Source organism: Mirounga leonina, unplaced genomic scaffold (genome assembly GCF_011800145.1).
Source record: "Mirounga leonina isolate KUSES-001 unplaced genomic scaffold, KU_Mleo_1.0 Mir_152, whole genome shotgun sequence".
Classification (NCBI taxonomy): domain Eukaryota; kingdom Metazoa; phylum Chordata; class Mammalia; order Carnivora; family Phocidae; genus Mirounga; species Mirounga leonina.
Genome location: NW_023270380.1, coordinates 11,986,715 through 12,013,122, shown reverse-complemented (window position 1 = coordinate 12,013,122; position 26,408 = coordinate 11,986,715). Strand labels below are relative to the sequence as shown.

The window sequence follows — 26,408 nt, the reverse complement described above, 5'->3', positions numbered from 1 at the left end:
GCTCCGACACCCTCCACATTACCCTTCGTTACTCGGTACCTTATTGTTTGCTCACCTCTTTGTCCATTTGTGGCCACACAGGAAGTTCTAGTTTTTCAATAATTGATCATGTTTATCCTGCCGCGTATGATTTATCTCTGTGCTACACCGTCTTGGTGCTCAACCTACCTCAGATCTAGCCGGCAGGCACCCCCTTAAACCTACCTCCTTTATCTGTGCAACGCGCCACCCCACCATTGTCTTATTTTCCTAACTTTTCTTTCCTTCCTTTCTGGCATTGAAAGAGCTGGGCTCCTGTTGTGCTTGCCCTGTCTCTGCCCTGCATGCACTCACTCCTCCAAAGTCCTGGCTCCTGGCGGGGAGGAGGGCGTAGGCACTGGCTGCTTCCCCCGTCTGCGGTTCGGCTCATGGACCAGCCACATTTCCTGCTTCTTCGCCATCATAAGGTGGGCAGTTAGAGGGGGTTCCGTTTGATCCAGAGGGCAGCTAAGTCATCGGCAGACCAGCTCAGTCATGGGAGGCTTGGTGGAGACCGGGGTGTTTGAGCCGTGCCCTCCCGGGCTCTACCCCCACGGGAGGGCGAGCCCAGCAGCCGCGGCTCGCCTTTCCCTCTCCATGGTTTCAACATTCAGGGATGCTTCAGGAACACGGGCTGCTCTACCAGAAGGGGGAAGAATCAAGACACTGAGCATACAGTGAAGGCTCTTTATTTAAACATTTCAAAGAACCCCTCCTGCTAACGACGTTTCTTAGAAGTGCATGTGTTTACTTGCACTGCAACACGGTGGCGGGAGAGATGCTCTCTAGCCATCTGGCAGACTCTGAACAAAATGCCAGGGAAATGGCTCTATTCCTTCCGGGAGGCTGACCGTCACTTCAGATGCCAGTTGGCTGTCACTCGGACATGAATCGACACTTACTTCCACAACCCTTCCTCCAGGGGCATACCAAACCACTCCAGGCTGCCAAAGAAAGAAAACGTAGTTGCTACTCTTCATTCTTTGTGTTTACGTGCATGTACTTAGGGGTGGGGAGAAGAGTCCTCTCAAGAGAAATCACCTTCTAGTGCATTTACATTCCGCCTCCTAACCACTGATGAGAAAATGAGAAAAACAGTCAAAAAAGGGGTGCCTGGGTGGCTCAGTCGGTTAAGCAGCTGCCTTCGGCTCAGGTCATGATCTCAGGGTCCTGGGATCGAGTCCTGCATGGGGCTCCCAGCTCAGCAGGGTGTCTGCTTCTTCCTCTCCCTCTGCCCGACCCCTGCTTGTATGCATTCTCTCTCTCAAATAAATAAATAAAATCTTCAAAACAAAATAGTCAAAAGAAAAAGAAAAGAAAAAAGAAACAACTCTGAAACCCCAGACACGAAGTTAATCAAAAGGTAATTGTCAGACAAGAGCAGTATTTTCATCACATACAGGAGAAGAGAGGAAAATGGCGAACAGGCCCTTCCCCGCCCAAGCCAGGAGCTCTGGGCCAACAGCACACACACGCGCACAACACCCTCTTCCTACTTCTTGGGCAGACTTTCTCCTTATTAGAAATCCACATGCAGCCTGCCTAATCCAATTTCTCAAAAGGAACATGCCCGCCAAAGGCTTGGCAAGTCCCACCCGGCTGCCTCGGGCTCTACCTCGAGCCGCCGAGAACTTGCAAGCAAGCCCTGTTACACATGTCCACACATTGTGTACCTGTCCTCTTGCCCTCGCACTCTCCAGACAGACCTGTCCCATCAGGACTCTCAGATCTTAATTCTGCCTCCCCGAGTCAGCAGTGCTCAGCACCCTGATCAACCTAACCGTCTGCCCCCCACTTCCCGGAAGCCTCCACAATCTGCCCCCTGCCCAGCTTTGCACACATGTCCCAACGCTGTCCGCCCATCACAGTGAACACCCTGCGGCCATCGCCCTTCACGAGACACCCTGCCCTCCCTTTCTTCTCTTGACTAACTCACGGAGGCTTGACGACCTTGGGGAATTTTTCATGATCCCCATTCAAAGCTGGGTGAGTGCCCCAAACTTCCTACTCTCACAGCACCTGTGCTCACTTTTAAATAATCAGCCAACATTTGCTGAGCGCCGACGATGTGCTAAGCTACAGGCACCTACCACACATCACGTCACTGCAGGCCCACACTAGGTCCGCAAGGGGGAGGTGGGGACTGGTGCTCTTCCCAGGGACAAACAAATGGCGTGCCGGTTCAAAGATTAAAAGGACCTCTCAGAGGGTAGAATCTGGAGTTCTGTAGAATGAAGTCAAGCCCCTTCTCAAGAAGTTCTTACACTGTGTAACCAACAGGCTCCCCCACTAGGGTAACACGTCAGCTCCGACACATGGCGCAAGTGAGGATCAGTGAAGAGGCAGACACCCACCCACTGGACTCCGTCGGGGCCCCCACGTCGCTGAGCCAATGCCCAGCTGGCCGCAGGCTCTGGACCTGAGCTGAGGGAGGAGCAGGGGCAGGAAAGCCGAGGACAGCTGCCTGGCAAAGGCCCCGCGGACAGTGTCATGAAGAGTGCGGCAGGGAAGAGTATTTCAGGACAGCTCGTCACTCGCCCAGGTTCCCTTCTTCACGCTGCAGACCCTGACTATGCCATCATAAATATCGGCCAGGCTCAAAGCGATCTAAGGGCTCTACTCTCCTGGGGGAAAATGTTTCTTAAAAAAGGGAAAGGATCAAAAGGAGAAGTTGTAGAGCGCCCTGAAACCTAACTCAAAGTGTGAAAGTCACAGGGCACATTTAACCTGGGGAAGAGGAAGCAAGGACGGGGCCACGGTGGGACATCACGTTAAGCACCACCTGGCCAAGAGCAATGGACAGCATTTTTCCATTCCTGCCAAAGACAGAGCACAGCAATCAGTTTTAACCTACAGTATGAGAATTTGGCTTCAATATGAAGATTTTCCCCAAAGCAAGAATTTTTAACTAAGGAATATGGCGTCTGTGTCCCATGGCATGACCACACTTCAATTACCAGCATGCAGAGCTCCCATATCGGTGCTCAGATAGCACTGGGATCCATGATTCCGCCTCACGGAAGCTGCGATCGTACAGACAACACAGGGTTCATGGAGTGCTTTACTGTAAGCTGGAAGTCACCCGGGGGACCTGGGGGGCAAGCCCAGCTAGGCTGTAGGACTCACACCCTGCTTCCCTGGTTCAAAGTCCAATATCTTCACTACAGGCATTAGATTAAAGTGCACGAAAACTTACGATCTGTAAAATGGGACAATACCTGCCTCGTGAGGCTCCTAGAAAGATTCCGTAAGTTAATCCTCCGATATCCAGCCTGTGCTTATCACAAAGCAAGCACTCTGCTTCTACTGAAGCCGAGATAGCCTATTTCAATGAGTCCAATTTAACCTCAAGATGAAAAAGAACAGGTCATGTGTTCAACCGCTCAGCCCACCCAGATCCATCCCCCTCCCTCAACAGACTTCCACAGGGTGCCCGTCACACGGGGAGCGATGGGTGAAGACAGGAGTGACGCAGTCCACAGCGGTGTGCAGAGCACCCACCATGCCGTAATTAGCCACAAACACGGTGTGCCAGGCACCTTTCTAAGCACCATGCGTGTGTGCGTGTGTACTCTCAATCCTCATAATAACCCTTTAAGGTAAGTACTATTTATTATTCCATTTACAGATGAAAAACTGAGGCACAGAGAGGACAAGTCACTTGCTCTAGGTTACACAGCTCCTAACGGACAGAACCGGGATTTCACCCCACGGCTGTCTGATTTCAACATCCCGTGCTCCTAACTACTGGACACACAGCCGCCCCCGAGACCTGAGCACCAGGAACCAGAGCGGGGACAGGCCAGGAAAAAGGTCCAGCGGGAAGATAGAGCGCAGTGTTGTGGATGGTCTGTGCTGTCTTTACACCTTTACACAGAAAGCATGCGCCCTTTAAGGAGAGAACGATGTGTTCAAGTCCAGACTGAACGCCATGCACAGAACCCTGGTGCGCACGCGCTGAAGGGAGCGGGTGGGGGGGGGGGCCTAGGCGCCTGGGTGTAGATCACTGGTCCTCCCATCAACAACCCACCCAACCTCTCTGTGCTGCACTGCCCTCCTGGTAGGGATTACATGAGATGACTTACGTACAGAGCTTACTTCCCAGACCTGCCACTAAAGACTACCCAAGTTAGTCAGTCAATCAGACAATCAATCAAACTGCAGCTGCTGTTTTGCATCAAGACTCAGCCCTCAGCCACACGAGAAAACCCCAGTCAGCAGACAGCACCAGTCTACAGACCAAGAAGCGCGCTATCTATCTGTAGGACCTGAAATACATTGCGGATTCATGAAAATATCAATAGGCGTGAACTGTTAAAAGGAATTATAAACCCATGTTACAAAATGCTAAGGAAGAAAAGTCTCCCGTCTTAAGAGGTAAGAGTGGCTGTGGTGTGCTGTCCGCCCATTCTGCTCTGAGTCCTGGGACGGGCATTTCACGGAGGTTATTCAAGCTTCAAACCACTCAGAGGCTCCTCAAATGACCCTGACTGTACAGATGAGGATTCTCAGCCGCCAAGGGGTAAAGTGATGGGCTCCACGTCACGCCACAGACAAAAACCAGAGACAATGGCTCAAAACTGAAAGACTCACCAGTGAGGGTCAGGGTCAGATGCCGCCACTCTGCAAAGCATTGCCTTGACACCATCGGGAATTTCGTGCAGCAACGCTCAGCACGACGCAGGTCTCATCCCCATGGTGCGTTCAGAGAAGCCCAAGTTACTGAGAGGTCATGACATGTCACCCACTGAAGCGATGTATCCTAGTACAGACTCATTTGGCCATCCAGTGGGAACACGGTCAGAGAGGGCTCATTGACCCCGAAGTGACCGGACAACCGCACCGCGGGTCCCAGAGCTGGGACAACAGTGACGCCAGTGGTACACGAAGCTCGTTTCTGGGGTGAGAGTGGGTACAGAAGCAGAAGGTACATCAGTATACCCTCGTCTAGTTCTGTTTACAGCAGAGCATCCTGATCACAGACAGCACAACCTAGGACTGTCAAGCTTTCTTATGGTTTTCTGTGTTGCGCCCTCAAGGAAAACAGAAGGCAAGCACAAAGTTCACTGTATAAATTCTAAGACAGGAGTCTGCCTCGAATGCTTCTGAAGCAGGAACCCCGTCTCCCTGGGGGAGAGTCCACACTGGTCACCACTGTGTCCTCAGCACAAAAGGCCTTCAAAACCTATCAGTGGATGTCCACACCTGGGCCACGCAGACCTGCACAGGGGACACGGCAGGCAGGGCTGCCTGACAAAGTGCCACCTACCCCATTCCAGCCAGCCTCAGCACCAAACTGCTCTTAGAAACCGGAAAGTTCGAGAAATGTGGGGGAGGAGGAGATCGGATTTTCTGAGTTTGCGGGGGCTAGGGGGCTGAACAAACACATAGTTTGGGGGCAAAAAATGCCTCCCAACCCTTTTTGACTCTTCAAAATATTTGCCCATATACTGAAATACTTACTGGCCTAAAATGTGCCTTCTGATCTGCTATTTCAGAAACATGAATCACGGTGTCAAGAACACACTGTGAGCCTTGTGCTGGGCACGGCCGACAAAAGAAGACCAAGGCGGCTGGAGCGCCCACAGCTCCAACACAGACACGGGCTGTAAACAAACAACCAGGGTCCCGCACAATGAGCGCTTTCAGCAGAGCAGAACCCACGACGGGAGGGCACAGAGCAGGGGAGTGACCAGCACGGCCGCACACTTCAGCCCCGAGGTGTAAGAAAGGACCTTCCTCACCCCGTGGGCTTCGCAATTTCTTCATGCAATCCTCATTATTTTCTCCCAAATGAACAGCAGTCCAGGCCATCTATATGCTAAATACTTCAAATCATCACCATGCTCCTCGGTGCTCATCCTATCCCTATGAAAAACTGCATGGTGTCTGAGCTGTCCCAGGGTTTTTTGGCCCTAGTGTTTCCTTCGAGATCCCTGGCATTCGCAAAGCCAATTAAAACTGCATCTCATTTTCTGTCCAAAAGTCTTTTATTATTATTATTATTATTTTAATTTATCTAAGACAGCGAGCGAGCACGAGCAGGGCGAGGGGCAGAGGGAGAAGCAGACTTTCCACTGAGCAGGGAGCCCGATACAGAACTCGATCCCAGGACGCTGAGATTATGATCTGAGCTGAAGGCAGATGCTTAACCAACTGAGCCACCCAGGTGTCCCTCTCTCCCAAAGTCTTAAAGATAAAAGCCAAATGAGTGAATGCCACTATCATGAGAAGTTCATTTTATTAGATTATTTCAATGTTGTCCATATCCAAGAAAGTCGCACGTGCACTTGAAAGGAACGGGCATAAATATAAAGTCACAAAATGAACAAAAGAAGTTGATTTTCCAACCACAAGATAATGCTTTGGTGTGCTTGAATATTAAAATAATTTTTAAATTTCTGATAGCCAGAGCTAAAATGGAAATGGGGCAGGCCACATAATTCTAATCAAAGGAAGAATATAAAAGGACTTTTCCAAAACCGTAAGTACTGAAAAATCTAATCTTTTTTTAAAAAAGATTTTATTTATTTGTTTGAGAGAGAGAGCACAAGCAGGGGGAGAGGCAGACAGAGGGAGAGGGAGAAGCAGAGTCCCCGCTGAGCAGGGAGCCCGATGCGGGGCTCAATCCCAGGACCCTGAGATCATGACCTGAGCCGAAGGCAGACGTTTAACTGACTAAGCCACCCAGGCGCTCCCTGAATCATCTTTTTTTAAATAATACATGTAGAAGCACTGTTACAGGGTTTCTTACATCTTTACCAAGTAAAAGCTGGGAACATAGTAAAGTGTACCTCAAGGAAAGTTCTCATGGAAACACTGATAATATAGGGGAGAAAACAGCTTTTCCTTCTATCAGGTTTAAAAACATTAAATAAGATAACTTACTGATCTGCTATTGGTATCACAGAGAGGTTAGGTCCCAAAACAAGGCCTTCCAGGAAAAAACCACTTGACTGTGATCTCTTATCAAAATCCCAGAACTACGGAAATAAAAGGTTTTCAGAAATTTTAACAACTATTTCACAACTTGGAAAGCTATGGCCTCATCTGGCGGGCGCAGCCACTGTTGATCGGTCAGCCGCACCACCTGGGGATTGGTCTGTCACTTACCAACGAAGACCCCATTATCAGCCACCTAACCAGAAGGGGGGCAGCCATCCCTAAAGTGGGCGCCTGACTTTATTTTACATCTTAAAAGGAATATACACAGGCTACCTGATTGTACCTTAAGTCTCTTTTCTCAGTTTTTACTTTTCTTAATAGTAACAAACTATTCTGTTTGGGGAAAGTGCCACACTTTGTATATCTGTTTGCTATTATAAACTCCCTTATCTGGGCGCCTGGGTGGCTCAGTGGGTTAAGCGTCTGCCTTGGGCTCGGGTCGTGATCCCAGGGTCCTGGGATCGAGCCTCGCATGGGGCTCCCTGCTTGGCGGGGAGCCTGCTTCTCCCTCTCCCACTCCCCCTGCTTGTTCCCTCTCTCGCTGTGTGTCTCTCTCTCTGTCAAATAAATAAATAATCTTTAAAAAGATAAATAAATAAACTCCCTTATCCTAGTAATTCCAAGTGACTCCTAGGCATTACAGAGAAACTTAGAAGCCTACTGCAAGAAATACCATTGTGGTTGTCCCAAGGCATTCAGTATGGGATGCTCAATAAAAATGGCACAAGTGTTTGCTAGACAAGCACCTCCACGGTGCTCCTTCCATGGGTCTATTAGCATGATTACTACTGAACCAGGGTAAGAGTTAGTTGGTCACTACACCGCACAGAAAACGTCTTCCCAAATCCCTGCAGTAGCATTCCAACTAGGTCTGCAAACTGCAAAGCTCTTATCTGCCCATTCCACCAACCACCCCACAAAGCAGGCTGGTGGAACCCACTCATCCTACCCAAACACCTGCCTTCTTTCTCGTATGCCGCTGCCAGGACCTTCCCTACCGCAGAAGACCAAAATCTGTCACCCGAAATATGCCTCTTTGGCACAAGGGTCAATGTGAGCCAATTATTTTGAGAAACAGTAGATAGAGAAGCAGCTCAGAAAAGAGAGTAGAGGGGCACCTGGGTGGCTCAGTTGGTTAAGCAACTGCCTTCGGCTCAGGTCATGATCCTGGAGTCCCAGGATCAAGTCCCGCATCCGGCTCCCTGCTCAGCAGGGAGTCTGCTTCTCCCTCTCCCGCTCCCCCCTCTTGTGCTCTGTCTCTAAAATAAATAAATAAAATCTTTAAAAAAAAAAGAGAGAGAGTAGAAGTTACCCTTTTGTAAGGAAAATGTACATGTACGAAGGAAATCTCCATTTGCAAGGGTGTTTCTCTCTGTCTACCAGGAAGAGAAGGATAAAAAGAAGACTCAGAGAAGATTCTTATCCACTGAGACAACCTTACCTTTGGCTTGCTGTACTTTTCCTGATCACCTTCCCATCACTTGCCCCCCACACCTGGCTTTCTTTGTTTTAGCTAAAGATAATACATAAGGCCAAATTCTAGTCACTTCTTTGAGCCACTCTTCCCATGTATATATGAGATATGCACATTAATACGCTGCTTTTTCTCCTGTTAATCTGTCCTTTTGTACAGGGGCCCCAGCTGAAAACCTAGAATGGGAACCTAGGAAGCAGAAGGACAAGATTTTTTCCTCCGCTACACTTGTCACCTACAGCTTGAGTGAAACTTCTGGAGGTGTCCCGCCCATAACAATCCCACCGTCTCCACTAACCGAGCACTTGGGATGTGCCAGACCTCAGCCTAGTCCTAGCAACAGCAAGATAAGGTAGGCACTATTCCCATCTTACAGATAAGACAATGAAGGTCAGAGAGGAAGGGTAAGAAACCAGCTTACAGGTGACAGAGCCAGGATTCCAACCCAGATTCTGCGTCCGAATTCAGGCGTGGGATTGAATTACTCACATTCCCATGTGTAAACTTTACGACAACTCCAATTATTTTTTAAAGCCCTAAAAATGCTAGAGCTTTGGTTATCACCTTACCTCCACAATCCTCTCCAAAATTCGTTCCCTGGAACACGGCCTTTACGTCTTTTACCTTGGATGGGTCCATCCATCTTTTCCTAGTGCTACCTGGTTCAGGTTCGGATTTCCCGCACTTGCTACGACCTTGGGCTAGACCGATAACTGATGTCTCTCTCGGTGAGTGAGCCACTGAGTATGTCAGCTCGCGTCGGCCATCCACTGAGCGCAACCACAAGTCCTGGTGCAGAGTCAGCTGCCAGGCCCGGTGTGCTCAGCGCAGACTCGGAGGAGCTCCAAGTCTGTTGGGGAACCACAACACGCCCACCGACAAAGGAAACAGGTGCCATATACACCCAAAGAAGGAGATACTGACCTTGACAAAAAGATGTGCGGAGCTTGAGTACAGCGCAAACAGGGTATTGTTAAGGAAACTGAAGTCTCTACATGTCACGTGCTAAGAACAGAAGTATTAGGCAAGTAGTAAAACCTCCCTGAAATCTTTGACAAAGATGGTGAAAACTAAGTGAGAGAATTTCCTCCAAGAAATTCTTTTATTTTACTTTGGGCTTACATTCTTTTTTAAAATGTGATAGAAACAGCACAGGTCAGGATTACAGGGTCGTTTTTTTTTCTTTAATTCAAAATTCTGTAAAGATGAATTCCTTTTCTTTTCTTTTCTACTTTATATACTAGTGCTCCTTTGTTGTGGTTTTCAGCATAGTGAGTCTGAGGTACTCACAGATATCAGTAAGTGTGGAAGAAGAGCACGAGGCTCTCGGAAAGGGCGGTACACTAACATGTCTGATAAACCCATCAGCTTTAAATTTGAATGAAAAAAATGAGCAATAGGAAGATTCACTATCTCTCAGCTCACCTGAATCATCAGTTGTCAACATACAATATTTTACCTCCGCAGAAGCTTTTAAAAGTTCATTATTTGTAAATGTGTTTACACACATACATAAGTTTATGTTCACACAATTTCTGAACTATTTTCCTTGTAGGGAGTAATAAATAGCGATTCACTATTATAAAAGAGAATATATATAAACCTGTAAAAAAAAGTCTTGAATAAAAAAGATAAAAGACATATATTACACTGTAAATATAAATGCACATTTATATGAATTAAACAGGGAAAAGGGGAAAATAGAAATGCTTTAATAAATACATGGCTAAATGAGTCATAGTACATTTAATATGAAATCCTATATTCCTATTAAAAAAAAAGAGAGTTATCTGTATTTCAGAAGGACTTCCGTGATCAAATAAAAACTTTTAAAACCACAAACTGCACTTTCCTACATATTTAAAATACTAGTTTTTAAAACCCTCCCATACTACGTACCTATCTGTCTACGTACACACATGCACACACACAGTAAAAGGTCTCCGAAGACACCCAATGGGAAGTGGTTACTGCTGGGGCCAGAAGGGGCATGGGGGAGAAGACAGTCAAGGGGACTTTGTCAGTAGTATTTAAATATTTTATGAGATATACTCATGGGTCACTTGCAGAACTAAAAACAAGTTGAAATAAAGCATTTGGCACCCTAACAATGTCTTGCCAAATGGACCTGGGCTCAGTGTCACCTGGTATTAAAAGAATGTAAATTGAAGCAATGCAAAATGTTCCTATTAAATCAGCGTTAAAAAAAAAAAAAAAAGTATTCAATTCTAATGAGGATCAAGTAAAAGGAATGCTTCACACAGGGAAACATCTTACCACCCTGTATCAAGAGCCTTAAAATGCTTCTGCTCTTTGACGCAGTTCCACTTTAAATCCATCTCAAGGAAATAATTAGAAATCGGGATAAAAGTTTACACATCGATGTCTACAATTAGTCTTCACTTCCAAAAAACGCAAAAGTACCTAACAGATCAACAACCGGGAAATGGCTTAAGAAATGGTGAAATATCCACATGGCAGAATAGTATGAAGCCATTACGAATTATATTCAGGTGGAAATCATTAAGATATTGAGGAAACCAGGATACCAAAAATGTTCTTGCAAGCATAATACAACATACAAACATGCATACACAGAAAAGGAATCGGCAAGATAGGCCAACTGGTGGTGTTTTTCCAGCTCCCAGGAGCATGCAGATACTGCTCGGTGAGTCATTCCCACCACGAAGAACAGCACGGTCTTAAGAAGTACCTAGTCATGGGGGCGCCTGGGGGGCTCAGTCGGTTAAGCATCTGCCTTTGGCTCAGGTCATGATCTCAGGGTCCTGGGATCGAGCTCTGGGTCGGGCTCCCTGCTCAGTGGGGAGCCCGCTTCTCCCTCTCCTTCCCCCACCCACAACACACCACTCCTACTCTCTCTTTCAAATAAATAAATAAAATCTTAAAAAAAAAAAAAAAAGTACCTAGTCTTCTCTATTTGTGCCCTGGCTATTCCTAAGAAACAGGTCCACACTGGTTCAGAAGAGGTGTCTGTCTGGAGCATCGCAGAAGAGGGAGAGGTTCTGTCCCATCTGTTGGTAAAAAGACCATTTGGCAGGAAAGATATTCCCGCTCCTTTCCATCCGTGCACCGGTGCGCGTGCGGGGGGGACCGAAGAGCCAGCTCCCCGGGGCCCGCGCCGTGACATCGGCACCCACGGCGGACGCTGGGCCCCGTGGAGGTGGGGCTCAGCAGGTCTCTCCCCTCTCGCGGCCCCCATGGCCGCATCTTCACAACGAGGTGCTCCTCCCTACGCTGCACGAGTACAGGAGGCTCTGTTCCAAGTATTCCCACTAGGCAGGGAACAGAACGGCCGCTCGTCCCGCACAGCACCTCTTACCTTCCTTACCCACGTCTGTGACTGGACCCCGCTTGGTGTAGGATTGCCAAAGCAGCGAAGAGGCATCTTAGGCTTTAGCTCCTCACCTGGAGCTGCCTCGTGGGTGACGGGCGCCACTTTGTTCTACTGGGATCTTCGGTGGGGGACGGGGGTATTTTAATGAAGACTTTATTTTTCAAGAATGTTCTTCTTAAGGGGCGCCTGGGTGGCTCAGTTGGTTAAGCGACTGCCTTCGGCTCAGGTCATGATCCCGGAGTCCCGGGATCGAGTCCCGCATCGGGCTCCCTGCTCAGCGGGGAGTCTGTCTCTCCCTCTGACCCTCCCCCTTCTCATGCTCTATCTCATTCTCTCTCTCAAATAAATAAATAAAATCTTTAAAAAAAAAAAAATGTTCTTCTTTTCCCGGCTTTCCCAGATGGGTCTCATTTGATGAAAATAGGACAAAGTCTTTGCTGAATTCGGAGAAGTGTAGCTTCTTAGTCCCTGGATAATTTGACTTATTCTGGCACCCTTCCTTCCCCCAGGGCCACAGAGGAGGGCTTGGCGGAGCGTCCAGGCCTCCTGCGGCGGGCTGCAGAGCAGGAGGAAGGGAGCCCGGCGTTGCCTGATGGCCTTCAGCGGAGGCTGGACCTCTGTGAGCCCCTCCAGAGGCCTGGCTGTCTCTGACGCGCATCACCTATGTCGCTGTCCCTGCCAATGAAACACGCACTGCCCGCATGATCCTGCCGCTGGACGTCCGTGGGTTTTCCACACTCATCACTGACACATCTTACGAGGCGAGCATTCGCCTGCTAAAAAGTCTAGAATCTTCTTTACCAGAAGCCTCAACAACTTTTACTGAAAACATCTGTTGTCTGTATTCTCTTCCTACATTCCTGGCCTCCCGAGTGTGGGGCCTACCACGGAGCCGAAGAAGGCACAAGGCTTTAACTCCCCAGACGTGGAAAGCGTGGCTTCTGTGGCTCAGCCCCAACACAATGACAGCGGCCAGAGAGGGCAGCACCGGCCCCCCAGGCATCAGCAAGAGGCCTGGACGCACACCCTCAGACTTCGGAACAGCGTGTCACGTGTCCAGGCCCCCGGGCCTCTGAAGCCCTCCCTGCAGCACAGCAAAGCTGGGCCCAGGACGGCAGCCGGGGGTCACCAGCCGCCCACCATGCTCCTCCCAAGAGGAAATCAGCTGGAAATCCTGAAAAAGCCACTGTTTTGTTAACAAAATTTGGGGGAGGAGGGTTCCATCTGGTGATATGTGTTCGATAAAGGGAAATGAGAAAGAAGGGGAGAAGCACTAACGTTAGGATGCATTTCTTGCCAACCTTTGTCATTTGAGATTTTTTTGAACAAAAACAGAATCCTAGGCTACACGAGTCCTCACAGGCTGCGTATCACCAAGCAAGATGGACGCCTCTTATTTCTCTGTCAACCTGGGCCTCACCTGAGTGTCCCCAGAGCAATGAGCACGCCCCACGTAGGGGAAGAGGATTCCAGATTTCTCAGAGTGCCTTGCCCACAGACAGATGCTCTCAGATGCTCTCGGCTGTGAGTCTGGCTAGAACGAGGGTCCCCTAAACAAGAGGCCACCTGTACTCACATATAAGAGTATCCATTTTTTTTTTTTTAATATTTTCTGAAAGCTTTTTTTTTTTTTTAAGATTTTATTTATTTATTTGAGAGAGAGAATGAGAGACAGAGAGCATGAGAGGGAGGAGGGTCAGAGGGAGAAGCAGACTCCCTGCCGAGCAGGGAGCCCGATGCGGGACTCGATCCCGGGACTCCGGGATCATGACCTGAGCCGAAGGCAGTCGCTTAACCAACTGAGCCACCCAGGCGCCCCAAGAGTATCCATTTTCACCTACACAGTAAAAATCCTTACAAGAACAATCCAGAGCTAACTACATTTAGTAAAGTCAGGGTTTGGGTTACCAGATCCAAAAGCTGGCATGGCTTCCGGAGCCTCCCCATACTAAACGTGAGATGTGGGAGGGCCCAGAGGCTGCTGGACGTGCTTGCCTGCCTCCTTGCACAAAACCTGTCTGTCCCTTCCCCATCTCTGTGAATGCCATGGAGCCTTTTCTTAATAATGTCCCACAGATTTTATTCTAAGAAATGCTGCAACAAAGCATTTGCTTATAACAAGACCTAAATTTTTCACAGGCTGATTCACTGACACAGCTCTGTGGCCTCACCTTTGCAAATCAGAAGCCCCCACGGACGAGGCCTGCAGCGGGAAACCTGACTCATCTGGGAGGCAGCGTGGTCCCCTGAGACTCTCACCTCTGATTCAGCTGCTTTTTGGGCCAGGGAGCCAAGCCCTAGGCTCTGTGGGTGTTCCCCAGCCAGGGAGAGAAAGGAGTGGTCGATGTTTCAGTGGAGACTTTCCTGGGAGAGTTTCCAACCAGGCAACTGAAGTTAGTCTTGTAGTATTAGACCTGACTCTACTGATGTTAAGTGACTCAAGCCCTCCCCGACCAACAGTCATTCCTGATAATCACAACCCTCATTTCCTGGTGCCCAAGATCAACCAATTCCAAATAGATGTGAGGGGCTAATAGCTCCTTAGAATCCCAATACCAGGAATATCTGGATTTAAAAATGATTAAGTATTGGGATGCCTGGGTGGCTCAGTCGGTTAAGTGTCTGCCTTCGGCTCAGATCATGATCCCGGGGTCCTGGGATCGAGCCCCGCATCGGGCTCCCTGCTCAGCGGGAAGCCTGCTTCTCCCTCTTCCACTCCCCCTGCTTGTGTTCCCTCTCTCTCTGTGTCTCTCTCAGTCAAATAAATAAATAAAATCTTTTTTTAAAAATGATTACGTATTAAAATACTTGGATAAAAGTTTGTACATGAGATCACGTTTTTATTTAGTGTTTGACACCGTTTTAATTACAAAAATAATCATACATGTTCAAGTTAAACATTCTAAGTAGTAAATCCCTGAGAAAGAATTCCAGGTACCTGGAGTTCAGCCACTTATAACTAATCCACCTGAACCTTCCAAGGCCTTTCCAGGACTTTTCCTCGATGTTTACACAGTTTCTTTACTTAAGTGTTACTATGTTCCTGTATGTCCCATACAGGCTATCTGTCATACACTGTGCCCCCTGTCAATACTTTCCTTCACATCGTTGTCATGGTTACAGCACCTTCCAACCAACAGATGAATTACAGAACCTATTTATCCAACCCCGCTTTGAGGGGCCACCTGGGCTGCTTCCAATGTTCAGTTTCAAACAGTGTTCATTCACTAAGCATTCTCAGAGCTGAATCTCTAGACACAGTGCTACTCACTTCCTTAGAAACTACTCCGAAGAGCAGGCTCACTGAGTCACAGGAAGGACACGTCGCTTCAGTGCGGCCCACAGGAGACCTCGTGGGGACAATGGCTGAGTCACATCAGTTCACATTGCTCTCAACTGTGGCTGAATTTCCCATCTGTTTCTGGTGCCCTCACTGTGAACCTAATTCTAATCTAGTTTTTTAAGATACTCAAATCCTGTAGTCTATGGGACATCCTTAGTTCAAGAAGCTATCTGGCTTATTAGCATAACCTCTAAGTCCTTTCTTAAAATAAGATCCGAAGCCATCCTGTCTGTTCATCCTTTTTTCTGTTCCTAAAGTTTTATCCACCTGTCCTTTCTCTGACACCTCTAACTCGATGACTGATACAGATCAGCAAGTATTCCAGAGCCCTGTTTTGATCCTCTCTGATCCTTAAGAGTTCAAATCGTTTTTTCCTCCCCACGGGCGCTTTATGGGCCACAAAGTGACTCCAGAAGGCCTGTGAGCCCCAAATCCCAACCCTCTCAGTGCTAAGGGCGGTGACTTGGAGGGTGCCAGGGCTAAAATCCTGGGTCCTCTGCCACCACCCCTCTCACAATGTGACCCCTAACTGACTCGGCTGCACCCTATCTGGTGGCACCACGCATCTGTGGGACAACAAGCAGCCAGTGACTCCTGAGCTGGACAGGAGCACCTGCTCAGGATTTTTCTAGCTCATAACTCTCATCTACACCGGGCCCTTAGGAAGGGTGAAGCTACACTGCAGAATCCAAGAACAGTACCTTCACTATCCTAGCACAGATGCCACCCAGGAAGATGGCTTCAGCCATCTCTTTATCTTCCCAGGACCTGATTAACCTCATTCTGTGTCTATGAAGCCACACGGATTCAATACATTATCACACGGCTGGCCTATTCTCAAGGAAGGGCTGGACAAGATGCAGGGCCCCAGCATTTCTCATGGGGGACAATCCTTCAACACGTGAGGCTGTCCCCAAGACTGAGGGGCACTTAGCATCCCACACGCTCAGAACATGAAATACTGTTACACCGCCCCAATGTCATCATGACAACCACAAATGTCCTCATAGGTTTCTAGACACCTGTGTGTCCCCCACTAGGAACCCCCTTTTTCTCCTGGGTGAGATGGAACTGACACTTGGGAGAGGACAGAAAACCACACTAACCTGGACACAGAACTGTGCAGGGCAAGCTGTGAGTACCGTAAAGATTAAAGGAGACCAGGAAGGCTGAGGAACAGAGCAAGCTGTGTGTGTTGGCGGTGGGGGGGGGGGGGGGGGGCGCAAGGGGGTAACTTCTCGGGGGTCCGGTCCAGGGTTAAAGTTTGCCATGAAATGCTTTCTCGTCAACTTGCTGGGTTTCCCCTGCTTTAAGCTGATCACATGAGCTAATACAAGTGACCCACATTCTACACACTTGGCAATACCGACCTTTAAAACAGTTCCTGCTGCTCCCCGCATCCTGGGCGTCCAGGGAGGGCAGGTAAACAGTGAGAGTGTGGGTGAAGGTGAAGGACACGGCCAGTCTGCCCCAGCTGGCTGCGCCAGAGATCCACAGCAGAAGCTCTGCCCTGCCCTGCAGGACCCAGGAGGCCAGCCCCCTTGCCCGGCTCCTTTCCGCCCACTGCAGCTGTGATCAAAGGGCCATTGTTCCCAGAGGGCCAGGGAACAATGCTCCTTGTTGATCTTCTCTGCTCCAGCTGACAAGGTCACTGGCTACTTTCACCCTCAGCCACAATCAATCTCCCCGCCTCTCACTGCACAGTGTTGGCCGGGCTAGGTTTTCTGACGTCACCTTTATGTGCAGGTGAGACTGAAAAGGTCAGCGAATGAGCCACCTTTTCTAGATCCTGTGGGACTCATGACATATCCTAGGGCTGTGGTTCTCAAACTTCTAGAACTTATTTAACATGCAAAGAGCTTAGTTAAGATGCAGACTTCGGGCCCTGTTAAAGTTAAGTTGTGGGGGCAGGAAGCTGCAATTTCACCCCTGCCAGGTGTTCCTGAAACAGGTGATCCCCACGGGGGGCCCTCCGTGAAGAGCTGCCACAGAACCACAGTACGGAAAACAAAAAACAACACCTTCCTGACATTGACATTCGATCTCCCTGAAAGGTAGTCTTCACTAGCAAAAGGAAAAGTATAAACATCTAGTAAATATAAAAGAGAAATAAGCGATCAACTTAATTCGGAAAGAAAATTAGTCCAGTCCCTACTGAAAGGCTCTTATGTAGATAGAAGTCAACTGGCCCTACAGCTTCCGTTGACAGGTAGCTGATTATGTGTTACATTAAAGCACCCTGAATGTAACTATACAACCTTACACTTGCACAAACATTACTAATTTTGCAATACTTCCTACTTTATCCTCATGAAAGATTATCTCACCTTACCATCGGATTATCTGCACCAGTCTGGCGGGCAAACTAAAGAGTCAACACAACGTGTCTGGAGATCGATACAGGAACCCAAGCATCTGGAATGTTCTGTCTTTTTCTGCTAGATTAGAAATGGCAGATAGATTTCATGTTGCATTCCAACTCAGATCCGCAGACTGGACCCAGCCGCCCAGAGGCAGCCGGAGGAAAGCCAGCCCAGGGGAGGGGAGTGGTGATAGATGAGGAAGGTCTGCAGTGAGCTCAGGTGAGAAAGGTGGTGGCATCTGAGCCCATGTATACTGGACATGCCACCTCTCAGAGTACTTGGAAGCACTTAAAATATTTATAAATACCACTGCTCCAGGGCGCCTGGGTGGCTCAGTCGTTAAGCGTCTGCCTTCGGCTCAGGTCATGATCCCAGTGTCCTGGGATCGAACCCCGCATCGGGCTCCCTGCTCTGCGGGAAGCCTGCTTCTCCCTCTCCCTCTGCCCCTGCTTGTGTTCCCTCTCTCGCTGTGTCTCTCTCTGTCAAATAAATAAAATCTTAAAAAAAAAAAAAATACCACTGCTCCCATTCCCACCCTCACCAAATATGCTGAAGGGTCCACCATATGCTGGATGGTATGCTGGGACTCAACAAAATCTTAAAAAGGAGGGAGGAAGTGGAAGCGAATGGCTCCAGAGGAACCGAACCCCAGCCACCACCACGGTGGGCCCACCGAGAGGGAGAGAGCCGGGCAGTGCTGGGGAAGGCGGGCTTCAGCCAGGCCCCGCGGGGCTCAGAGGCGGTGTGACTATGATTCCAGCTGCCGATGGAAAAGCTGGGGGATGAAGGTGTGTGCTCTCCTTGGGGCGGGAGTGGGGCTGGGGGGAAGAATTACCAGATCTGCATTTCATAGAGAGGACGCAAAAGAGCCTCAGGGAGCGTGACCACACCGGGAGGACAGCAACAGAAGGGGACCAGTGGGGGGACCTGGGATGCTTTCTAGATCACCAGTGGCTTGATCTGGGAAAGCACACAGAGCAGAAGAGACAGGGACAAGACTGAGACCCGGCTCTGGCTGAGTGCTTCGGGCACGTTCTTGCAGCCCCCCCCACGAGGCAGGGGACCAACCAGAGGCGGAGACCTTCGAGAAGGTGTAAGGTCTGAAACTCCGGGGCTGCAGGCAGGGAGGAGGAGGAGACCGAAAACACCCACTCACTGCCTTCTCCTTTCCAGCCTGGTTGCATTTCATACTAGTCATGCTGTTACACCTGTAAAGACTTCTTCCAGCAGAGACGTGTTCACGTAAATCTGCTTTTCTTTTTTTTTTTTTTTAAAGATTTTATTTATTTATTTGACAGAGAGAGACACAGCGAGAGAGGGAACACAAGCAGGGGGAGTGGGAGAGGGAGAAGCAGGCTTCCCGCTGAGCAGGGACCCCGATGCGGGGCCGGACCCCAGGACCCTGGGATCATGACCTGAGCCGAAGGCAGCCGCTTAACCGACTGAGCCACCCAGGCGCCCCTAAATCTGATTTTCTAAATGACAGCACTTCTGGCAATTTTGTACCTCTCGTAACAACTTAATTCAAGCAATCAGAAAACTCCTGCTACTGAAAGCATTTCCTTAAGATCCTGCCTTTTCCTGCCTTGTTACACCCGGCACACCAGCAGAATTTCGTTGTTTTTCGGAGACCTCGACGTCAGCACGGAGGGCCCGGCCTGCATCGCGGCCTCGAGCACCGGCCTGCGTGGATGGTGAACACCAGCGCAGCGTGCGGCGTCATCTGTCACCCTGGAAGCTGCCCTCCATGGACACAAGACCAGGACGGGGGCCCAGATCTCGAAACTGGAATAAGGACGCTGCTCCCTGCTGAGCCACTCCCTCTGGGCTGTCTGGGAAGAAAAAGGCTCCTGTCAAAGGCAATAGGGAGACGGGGTAGAGCCTCTGAAAGCCACCACTGGAACCAACCTGCAGGACTCATCTGCATAGGAAAAGGACTTTTATTCAGAGAGCTGACATCTCTTTTCTGATAACACAAATCTCCCAGGGAGAAGGCCCCAAAGCTGGCCGTTAATCACCTCTAGGACAGTTGCGGATTCTTCTCTGCCAACAGGGTTTAACAGGAAAAACTCATCCAAAGGTGGAAGAGGCTTCAGGTCCCACACCGCGGCCTGAAGTCACCCTTAAAACCCTCCCGCGGCCACCACGTCTCCCATGAGACTGTGATGGCACAGCTTCCGAGCTCCAGCTGCCGAGCTCCAGCTGGGGAGAGCCACACCCGACGGCTGCCACCCTTCCTTCTTCAAAGCCACGCTCGGCACACCAGAGAGCGGTGTAAACAGCCTCTTCCAGGTTCTGTGCATCTCAAAATGGCCGGAAGCGTGTTCATTATTCTCCTTAAAATGACTTTTAAAAACTCAAAACGCCCTGACGCATACATGTTTACAAACCACCGTTTTGAAGGGCTGCCACTCACTTACTCTTAGGTATCTGTTTCGAGATGGAGTGTGAGACGCCTGACAGACTGAGATAAAGAAGGAAAACTAGAACTTCTGACACCGCCAATCTGGGCGGAGAGTAGGAAATGTGCCTACCTGCCCGGCAAAACTAAAAGGTCAAGAGAGTGCGAATTTATGAGTAACATGAGTCAAAGTGCCACAAAGAAAAGTTTGCAAGAGAAGAGAAAAGCTATAAAGAGAATATATAAAACAGGTAAAATTGCATACAGTTGACCGTTGAATATGGGTTTGAACTACTCGGGTCCACTTAACATGTGGATTATTTTCCATAAATACAGGACAGTACTGCAAATGTACTTTCTCTCCCTTAGGATTCTCTTTTTTTGTTTGTTTGTTTTATTTTATGTTATATTAATCACCATACATTACATCATTAGTTTTTGATTCTCTCTTGGGATTCTCTTAACCCTTTCTTTTCTCTAGCTCACTTTAGTGCATGAATACAGTATACATGTAACATACAAAATACATACTAATTGATTGTTTATGTTATCAGTAAGGCTTCTGGTCAACAGTAGGCTATTCGTAGTTAAGTTTTAGGAAGTCAAAACTTATATGTGGATTTTAAGCCATGTGGGGGATGGATTGGTGCCTCTAATCCTCATGCTGTTCAAAGGTCAATGTATTTTATATTTATATAAAATAGGAACGACATACATACCTATAATGTAATATATACAATGTAGTATATGTCTACATTATATATGCATAATGTATTAACATGTACACTATAGGGGTGCCTTGGTGGCTCAGTCATTAAGCATCTGCCTTCGGCTCAGGTCATGATCCCAGGGTCCTGGGATCGAGCCCCGCATCGGGCTCCCTGCTCAGTGGGAAGCCTACTTCTCCCTCTCCCACTCCCCCTGCTTATGTTCCCTCTCTCGCTGTGTCTCGCTCTGTCAAATAAATAAATAAAATATTAAAAAAAAAAAACGTACAATATAAAACATATAATTGTTTATGTACATATTACATGTTATATGAAATATAAAAAGCTATATATCACCTATGACTTGTAAGTTAAACATATCATAATGATATATTTACGTCCCAGTTTTTGTCTGCTAGTTGGTTTTTATCTTTCAGCAACCATTCATGCAGATGTTTTTGTAATTATAACGTAATGCCAAGTGCAAACACAAGGTAAAGGGAGTTTTCTCTAATCTCCCAGCTTTTACTGTTTTTAGCATGCAACTTACCTGTTTTTCAGAGCAAAGGCATGCGGTCACTCTTCAGACTTGGACCCTCACCTCCCTCACACACCCGGGGTCTACATGCTCGTTCTCAAGCCAATTTTAACAAGTGACATGAGGCATCCACATGAGATCTGCCACAAGCCCAGCAGCGCAGGGGCCTAAAGTTAGCACCCAAACTAGCCCGGAGACCAGGTGCGGACTCTGCGCAGGGCAGTGAACATTTCAAGACAGACTTAGGTTTTCCCGTTACAGTGTGCTCATCTGGAAAAAAGGCTAGCAACACAGTCTATGAATGACCCTAGAGTCTGGGGCTGGTTCTCCCATCTCTTGGCAGTCGTGGGAGGGGCAGAGGACAGAGGGACGGGAGGCAGTGAGCCTCTGTACGTCTGCACAGCAGGCCTGAAGCTGGCTGGCAATTAAGTTATTTTTAAAAAGCCAAGGTGAGTCGATATACATGTTAATGTGTCTAGCTGGAGAAGATTATTAACCGTTAGAACAAAGGGTTTGGGGATAAAAAAACCTGCAAGTGAAACAGAAGAGAGTCCCAGTGATTGTAGGGAAAAGGAGTCTCCTTAGCGATTGTGACCTGCATGTGAGCGAGCCTCGGAAACAGGGGGGCCGATGCTTCCCTTCTGGAGCGGGCAGGGTGGCTAATGGGGTCTGAGGACAAAATAACTGGCACAGAGCCTCCACTCCGGCAGGCGGTAGATACGAACCAGTGACTCCCAAAGCTCCAAAGCCAAAGGTCCAAAAACGTCTGTGTGTTAAAACCACAAACTCAGTGACTGTGACCCAATGACCATGGCTGTGAGTAAACTTTTCAAGTACGTCTTTAAACCAAAACATTTTTTCACTTGATTTGACTCCAAATGCCTTTTAAGACTAAAAAAAGAAACATGAAAGAAAAAATTCAAACTCAACACTGACTCAAGGGGGAACCACTGAAAGAATGGGCTTCTTCAGAGCCAGCCCCAGGGGAGGCACCCCCTGAACGTCCCGCACAGGAACCTGCTCCAAAGGACCTGCTCCAAAACACTGAGGACGAAAACACTCCCTCGGGGGTGTAGGTGATGTGCAAGCATGCGGACGGGACACGCAGGAGCGTGACAACAGAAATGACAGGAGGGGACAGGTCTGGAAGGCCAGGGGCATCTGAAGCCTTTGTGAACGGACCTGCTCATCTTCGCGGCAACTGGGAGAACCTTCCTTGTCCCCAGTTCACAGGTGAGGCAGCTGCAGCCGGGGAGGGTGCGGGGCGAGCTGGGCCCACCAGAGAGGCAAGGAGCACGATGTTGCAGCCCCGGGCAGCCTGAGCCCTCCACAAGGCCCTTCTGTATCAACCACGCCACACTCTTGGTCTGAGGAAGGGGAGCCAGCTTGCGGGCCTGCTTCACTTCATCTGCACGGGTGCCCATCTCTAAGACAGATTTTCAGCTGCAGCTGAGAGCTCCCTTTTTGCTCACATTCGGGTTTTTTTTTTCCTTAATAGAAAATTTAAATCAAAAGTGCTTGCCACGAAGCTGAGACAGACAGTATCAGGTCTAACTGCGAAGGCCAAGAGAAGCAAAAGTGAAATAGATCGTTCGTGCAACGATAAACTAAAATGCCACCTTGCAGTTCTGGAGCCTGAAGTGTTTTTGAAAATGTGAAGTAAGTCGGGGAAAGCAGAGAGCGTAACAGGGTCCGTCCTGGCTGATGGGAGGAGCACCTGCAGTGCATAGCACCTTGTTCTAGAAGGTGCTGTCCAGACGGGCCATAAGCCCCGGGGAGCAGGACGCCTTCTCATCCACCCAAGAGAGAAACACGGAACATGGGCCATTTCCCTTTAGAGCTCATTCCACTGAAACTATCTTCATCTCCCGCTCACGCCTGGTACCGTGGCTAAATTATTCATAGTTTCTGTCTGAAAAAGAGGAAGAGAGAAGCGAAACGCGCCCAGCCCTGGTGGCTTTTCTCACTCGAGGGAGAGAACGGTGTCTGTGTGCAGCATCAGTAAAATCTAGAACAGGGGACAGGACTAGCTCTGCGGCTGACACGGCAGCGTCGCTAACAAGCTCGGTCACAGTGCGGGCAGCCTCAGGGCCCGTCCGTCGCCGGCACACGAGGGAACCCCAGCGTTACAGCTGCACAGAGAGCCTTTACAAGTGTCCTCTCCAGGGGACGCCGGAGCGGCTCCGTCGGTGAAGTCTCTGCCTTCGGCTCAGGTCATGATCTCAGGGTCCTGGGATGGAGCCCCGCATCGGGCTCCCTGCTCATCTGCGAGTCTGCTTCTCCCTCTGCCCTTCCCCACTGCTTGCGCGCTCTCTCTCTCTCTGTCTCGAATAAATAAAATCTTTAAAAAAAAATAAATAAATACTTGAAATAACTCTTGAACAAAATGTGTGTCCACCCCATAGTGGGTGATGCTGTGCAGCATTGAGCTGCCCGAGGCTCCCAGCCAACAGGAACACGCCACCGGGGCACACGAGAGAGGGCGGTCTGGTTGACGAAGTGAATCCATGCTCACTCACAGGAGACGGCAGAGCTCGTCGCTGTTGCTGGTGAACCAAAGGCATGGATCCCAGCACTGGAGGCTGGCTGAACTGAACGACACAACAGGACGCCACCGCAGAATTCGTGTCTAAAATCGTCTCAGGAGTAAAAAGAGCGACTTTAAAAGTTCAGGACATACCACAATTTGGCGACTATGCTTCCCTTACTATGAAATATGTAGATTACAGTAGAGTAGCATTGATCCCAATTACAAGCGAAGAAATGACAACTTTGAAATGCTGGCGACCAATGACAAACAAGCCAGTCGGTGTGCCCAGAACATCCCCTCCAACAGGCGTGGCTCAGCCAGCGTCTCCCTGTGCCGTCACTGACCTCAGAAGCACTGCAACTTCTCAAATAAAACAGCACCCAATGAGGTCCAAGCAGGAAGTTCAACAGGAAATAATTCTGAGATTGACTGGAGACTGCCTATGGAAACTAAATTAAAAATTCATATTGCATTGACCTGGAGCGTGTGATGTTCCATGGTGGGCAGAGCTCAGATTCAGCTTTGCCTCTTCGCCAAGACCAGGAGATGACACACCTTGGTAATGACAAGGCAGCAGAGATGTTTCAAGACGACCTTTCTTTTTTGATTAAGTTTACTGTTTGTAAGCAAACAAACTGCTTCGTCACTAATAACTCTGTTTCTTCCCCCGTTGTATACGCAGCTGCATACGCAGCCATCTTTGGTGAGCTAAGAGGGTCCCCTGAGGGTCCCGCCTTGCCTTGCTCTTCCGGCAGGCACCCCCTTCTAGCAGTTTCCCAGGGAAGCAACTCCAAATTCTGTTCCCTCTATCTAATCTGTGTGTGGCTACAAAGCACCCCTTTTATTGGCTTTTACACACCCCTCCTGCCAAACACAGAGTCAGAAAGACCTGGCCCAGGTTTCGACACCAGTGCATCTGGCCCCAACCTTCTCCCCAGCTCTCCGCTCCCACCAGACTCCCCTAGTGCCCAGCCCTTGACTTACAAAGGCACACTGACTGCCCTCCCGCCCTGAAAGGCACACCAACCTGGAGAGCCAGCAAGCCCCTCCTGCTCCCACCGCTCCTCCTAAGACTCCTTCCCCAACTTTTACCTCTGCTCGGCCCCTTCACAGACACCCACTTGTCAGGGGCCTGCCCCTTCCCCCCACTTCATCCAACTACTAGGAGTTTGTAAGACAGAGAAATAGGCAGTCCTATCTCAGCCAGAAATTTCCAAAATTAACTTTGGCCCCAGCTCCTTGGAGAAATGGCTGATTCCAGGGCTGGAGCAGGAAATACTCAAGATGAGCCCAAAGCATCTCGTAGGGCCAGAAAGAATACTAACGTGCCCATGTGTGTGCACACCTATGAGCACACACACGCACACACACACAACCATGGGAGCATGTCTGAGGACACAGGAGCCAATTGAGAGAGCTCCCAATGATCAAGGACAACGTGAACATCAATTACATGGCCACGAGTCCATGCTGCTACAACCGACTATGTAATGCTCCGCCCTCAAGAAAGTGCAGCCTCACTCTCTGGTCCTTATGGATGCACCACACACAGTGACTTCCTTCCAGAGAGGAGCATATGGGAAGGGAAAGAAGAAGTCATTTGACAGTGGGGACACATGACAAACACGATCTCAGCCAGGCAAGGGATGTCAGCCCCAACAGCGGTAAGTCACGCTGACCCTATGTACCATAGATATGGTGAAAATGGCGTTTCACCTCTGCAGTCTTCCTCAGAGAAACCCACAGCCCCAGTCTAATTGGGGGAAAACATCAGACATATCCCGGTTGAGAGACGGTCTACAAAACATACAAAACACCTGACTAGTTCTCCTCAAAACAAGCAAGGTCATCAAAACCGATGTCTGAGGAACGACCAGGAGGCTGAGGAGACAGGTGTGGCGACGTGAAGGGGATCCCAGGACCCAGAAGGGACGTGAGGCAAATCGGAGTGAAATATGGCTTCACTTACTCATCACGTACCTGGACCACTAGTTACAACAAGCGTACGGGCTGATGTGCGATGTTAACAGAATGGAAGCTGGGTTTGGGGAATGAGAACTGCCTGTACTATCTTCCCAACTTTTCTCTAAATCTAAAACTATTCTAAAATTAAGTTTATTTTTAGAAATTATCTCTGGCTCCTTCATCTCCCTACCCCACAACCAGGCTGGAGGCTGAAGCGTCCTTCTGTTCCCTCCTCCCCCGTTTTCGGGGCCACGGTCCTTCCTGGGCCTTGTGTTCTCTGATCCATCCTCCACACAGGTGCGGAAGGAAGCTTTTGAACACACAAACCTGAGGATAACACCTCCCCGATCAAAGCCCTTCAACAGTTCCCGCTTACCCCGATCAAGGTTGGTCAACTTTTTCTGTTATCGGTCCAGAGAGGACATATTTTAAGCTCAGCAAGCCCACCCTACTCTGCCATGTGCAATACATAAACAAGTGGCCCATGTTTCAATAAAACTTTATAAACACAGGCAGAGGACTGGATTTGGCCCAAAGGCCATACCTAGCATTATCAACCCCTGGCCTAGAAAGTCAAGTCCAAACTCCTTAGACGGGCATTCAAGGCATGATCCACATGACCCTAAACCTTCTCTCCTCCTTCCTCGGGTTATGTGATCTGCTCCCACGTGGATGCACTCCCCAATTCCCCTCAACCTGCAGGACTCAGGGCCCCTCCTCCTTGAAGAGTCTTCCAATCATCCCGTGTCCAAACAACTTCTCCCTTATC

The 26,408-nt window shown here is 49.0% G+C and overlaps 1 protein-coding gene across 12 annotated transcripts in view; it reads right to left on the bottom strand.

The window, feature by feature from the left end:
* Positions 1-26,408, bottom strand: part of SGMS1 (sphingomyelin synthase 1) — a 268,293-nt gene that overhangs the window by 181,837 nt on the left and 60,048 nt on the right. The window contains exon 4 of one of the 12 annotated variants that reach the window (XM_035008582.1): positions 4,612-4,915. The exons of the other annotated variants lie outside the window; for them this stretch is intronic. The gene's annotated coding sequence lies outside the window, so the exon portion shown is untranslated. The remainder of the gene's footprint in view (positions 1-4,611; positions 4,916-26,408) is intronic. 12 annotated transcript variants of the gene reach the window in all.